The sequence below is a fragment of the Egretta garzetta genome, unplaced genomic scaffold (genome assembly GCF_000687185.1).
Source record: "Egretta garzetta isolate BGI_Z169 unplaced genomic scaffold, ASM68718v1 scaffold270, whole genome shotgun sequence".
NCBI lineage: Eukaryota > Metazoa > Chordata > Aves > Pelecaniformes > Ardeidae > Egretta > Egretta garzetta.
In genome coordinates this window covers 1,730,723-1,735,593 of record NW_009258274.1, presented here as the reverse complement: position 1 = coordinate 1,735,593, position 4,871 = coordinate 1,730,723, and positions in this window count along the sequence as shown.

The following is a 4,871-nucleotide window of genomic DNA, read 5'->3' as shown; positions in this document are numbered from 1 at the left end:
CCTTAGGAGGAAAGTGGGATAACTGTGGATTACTCTGCTGCTTCTCTGATCTGCACGTAGCATTGTCTCAAGGAGGCTTGCATGTTAACTGTGAAGTGTATGCTTGAGAGCAGCTGTGGAATTGAGCTGAGTTTTCCTATCTGTCTTCCAAACTTGCATATGATGCTGAGCATTGTGGCTTATTGCCTAAGAGAGAAAACTAGGGGTGAAAAAAAATTCTTACCCTTCTTTCTGATGGGGACACTGTATTGTCACATTACTTGCTGGGGAGGTGCTGAATCACACCTCTGACTGGTCAGTACTGTAGCTTTTCTTGCTTTACCCACTAAGAATTTGTAATGTGCCACCTGGCTGAAGCATCCTGTGGTGCTGCTTCCTGAGTTGCCCTGTAAAGTCAGATATGTGGAAAACCAGCAAAGTATTCTGAAGCTATATGAGCTCATTGAATCGGAGTCATCAGAGTTGGAAGGGACCTCTGGAGGTCATCTGGTTCAACCTCCCTGCTCAAGTAGGGCCACCAAGAGCCAGTTGCTCAGGAGTTTCTCTGTGCTATTTGTGGTCTGGAGCCACTGACTTTAATGTTTAAGAGCTGATATGTGCAGAAATGCATATGCTGTATGGGGATGTGCTTTAGTGTTACTGAGGAGAAAGGATTCCTGGTCACCTTTCATCTGGAATTTGGCACCATGACCAGACGCTATAAACATAACTCGGTCTTACGTTATTTATAGATATTGTTAAGAAGCCTAGAGGCTTCAGAAGAGATCTTAAGAGGTTTGCAGAGTAACTTGTGAGAGCAGTTGGTTTGAACAGTAAGTGAAGACAATAAACCAGCATAGCAGCTAAGAACCTGTCTTGTGAGATAGAATCAGAGTGGAGAATGTGCTGTGTAGAGTACAGAGCTGTCCAGGAAATACTGCTGGCTTTCTGATCCTCAAGCAATACTTAAACTCTGCGCTTTACAGATTAGAGCCTGATTTCTCTCTTACAGCACCTCTCTCTCTGTGTCTTACCTTTCTAAGCTGGGCTTGAGCTACATGCGTTGAGATTCTCGAACCTTTCATCACAGTAAAGTTTGAATTTTACCTCAGCAGGCAGCTGATCTGCAGGGAGGCCCAGATGAATATCAAGTATCTTGCATCACTTTGTAGTAGATGTGTTATGCTGGGGAAACACCAGCAGGGAGCTCCAGAGGATACATTCATCTGGAAAATTACCCACACACACAGCGCCTGCATTTTTGGATGAACGAAATGCTGGACTTTGCTACGCTCATATACGCAGCTATCTGTAGAATCCCAAAATTCAATGTCAGAATTGCCAGTGCTCTATTTCTGATGAGAACTGGAATCAAAATAATATGAAGTGAAAGGAAGCAGTGAGAAATTGGCATCTTTTTTCTGCAGTTTTACAGATAAATTTAGGTCTTTGCTGCTTCTTTGCCTAAAACCTTTCTATAAACCCCTTACAAGCAAACCGTTAATTCTTTCTCTTTTTCTCAGCTCCTATCCTTTCATGATCCTGTTACATTTCTTATGTTTTATTAAGGAAGGGACTACTTCCATTTTGCTGACTATGGAGACATGAAAAATACTGTCTTTTAGAGCTGAAATTTAGCCTTTTTCCCTTATTTAATCCTATGACCTAAAATCATACAGTGACTTCTACAACAAGGCCTAAGGCTGGATTCCCAGATGGAATCGGCATCTGTTGCCAGTAGCATAGTCGGATGTATTTCCTTTTTCTTGCAGTGGGTTCTGGCTGAAATATGCTTACTGCAGACCCCTTGGACGAGAGCATTCTGTCTGCATTTAGCCACATAACGTTAGAAGCAACGTTTGTGGGAAGGCTGTAAAAGTGAGTGAACTCTAAAAGAGCAAGCATTCAGGTTTTCTCTAATCTATAACTGTCTGAGACTATCTGAAAGGTTTGTGGCAGCAGCAGAAGTGCGTTGCTATACTGACTTGTCAAAGATGGGGAACTCAGTCATGTTCTTTGCAGCAGGCCAGGGAGGACAATCAGGCTGGATGGGAAGCGTATAAAATTTTTACACACAAGTGAACTAAGTTTTTATCATAATTAATGCTTAGTAACTTACCAAAAAGAAAGCAAGTTGAAAATTTTTGGTGACTTCATAAAATTAGGAGATAAATTATCCTCATCATCAAATCTAGTACTGAGTACAAACCTTTTGTATTCATGCTGCTGCCTTTTTGGGAAAGCACTGAGTTGATGGGCTCCTCACTTTTGACTCCTCTGTTAGATTGTTTCTCAGATGTTGTGAATGTCACACAGAGATAAATTTTTATTTTGACATGTGACCATGAATTCATGTCTAAATTCAGGCGTGCTGAGCTATGTACAAGACGGTGTTGGCTGAACGAAACGGAGAGCTGAGACAGATCTAGCCAGGTAAAGATGACTGAAGGAGACTACATAGGGGTGCTTAGTTTTAATTCAAGATTTTAATGACGGACTTCCTGTTAGCACAGTGCTGATCTAAAGGCAGTAAGGCACAGGGAGGGCTGTGAATTACTTTTTGTCCACCAGAGGGTATAAGCATAACATACAATCACTGAAAATGAGAGCGCAGAGACGGGTCTGATAACAGTTGAATTACAACAAGTGGAACATCAATATTTCCTGCGTATGAGAGTGAAAGTCCTGCTTAGAAGTGGGGGGGCGAACAAACTGTGGCTCTGCTGGAGAAATATGAAGTAATACTGAGTTAACCCCTGACTCAAAAGGCTATGTAAGCTTGCTGGGCTTTCTAATTGAGCTACTTTCCAGTGAGGCTTGCCAAGACAACAGCATTAGAGAATAACAATCCTCAAATCTTTTTGTTGTCCATTCAAACCATTTTCTAGCTGCAGGAAGTAGCTCTGTAAATGTCAATATTTATGATTTATTCCCCCTCCTTTTGCAATTAGCCCGTTTCTGTGTGTTTGTGTACTTCAATAGTGTTGCCCTAATTTATACTCTGAATTTTATAGTATTTCCTGGTAAGAATGAGTAGTTTATTTCAATTGGATCTATGTTCTGTGAAAATAGAAGCAATTTTAATCTAAAAATACAGATGTATCTAATGGTTACTATGGTAATTTGTGACCATGGCAACAGAGTTAGCATTCTGAAGAACAGACGGGTTCATTCTTTTTTGGTTTTTTTTCTTTTTTGGGGGTAGTTGGGGTGTTCAGTCAACAAAATTAACAGTGCAGGTATTTCAGGAAAAAACACTTATTTCTTAACTGTACAAGATCACATGGGTACAAGGGACTTTGACATTGTCTCACATAAGATTTTTGTAGAAAAGCTGTTGAAGTGCAGGCTGGATGAACGGAAAGTGAGGTGCATCAAAACTGGCTGGATGGCCAGGCCCAGAGGGCTGTGGTCGGTCGCAGGGAGTGTAAGTGGAGGCCAGCAGTGTGCCCCAGGGCTCAGCACTGGTCTAATTCTGTGTAGCATCTTCATTAATGATTGGAATGATGGGGCAGAGTGTGCCCTCGGCAGGTTTGCTGGTAGCACAAAACTGGGAGGAGTGGCTGATATGCCAGAAGGTTGCGCAGGAAGCAGCAGGAGGTATATATCTGGCCTTACATCTCAAAATATACAGAAATCCTAACAGGATCCTAATGAGACGGTCTGAGATTCTTTCTGATGTTGAGAAAGAGGAGGTCTTTTATCTGCAACATCATAGATGGAGACTTAGAGACTGAGTAAAGGTCCGGGACATACCAGGAGGTTACTGTAGGAAAGTGAAGTAGAATGTGGAATAGGGCTGGGGATTCTTTATTGTCAGACTTTGTAAAAGGAGAAAAAAAAAAAGTTTCTGTTCTATTTTTCCATCACATGATCAGAGTTAAATAAACAACACAGTGTTTTCAGGCAGGTGCTAAATTTCGCCTACAAGTTGTGGATTGCCGTGATGTGGTTGAGACCACAAGAGTGTGTATTGCATTATAGGAAACACTTAGTAATGATTTAGAGAGTTATATTTGTAAGGAAATAATATATTATTGAGAAAGGCCAGAATGGGCTGTCATGACTAAGCCTTGTATTTAGTGAACAGCTATCTCTGCCAGCACAGAGGTAATGTAAAGGCCCTCTACTAGCGACACTCAGTGTCAGTTTTATAAAGAAATGTGCTGGATAGAAGTTTAGCCAAAGCCAAATCACAGAATTTTCCAAGCTTTCTCTTTTTTCCTAGGCCCTGTTGGGAATCTAGCAACTGAATGGAAATTACAGCATTGCTGCTATCACTTGCTAATTTGGGGCAATGAATTAAATAGAATCAAAACTGCATTTAAATGCCAATTTTTGTAAAAGCCAGCTGTTGTGACCATTCTGTATTTGCCACAGGAATACAGTCACTGCGCAGTGGAGCCGCTGTGGTGCTCCAAGGCCCTTACCTCAGAAAAGGGAAAACAGAAAAGGCCAGCCCGAGCTGAATTGGTTCAGCTACTGCAGTCCCCTGTCTCCAACGCTGCTCAGTCTATCTGATGACCAGTGGGCAGTCTGGAATTAATACATGCATTGGAAAGGCCTCTTCCTGACACTGTCACCTTTTTACCCATGCTCTGAAGCACGGTGATGTTAAATGCCTGGGTTATTGGGTTTTTTGAGGAGAGGGAGTTGTTAGAATTCTTTCATAAGTTTTTTTTTTTTTATAGAGTCATTAAAACTTTGGTCATTTGCTGCAGTGTAATGACTTAAATGTAGCAACCCTAAGGCATCCTAACCTCGTGTTCTGCTTGCTTTGTTACCCAGACTCTTTCTAGGTATCTTTTTACGTTCTCTCTTGTGAAGACCATTAAAGAAAATCTTGTATTATCTCTTCAGTATCTTGCACTTTTGCTCTCATTTATTTTCCC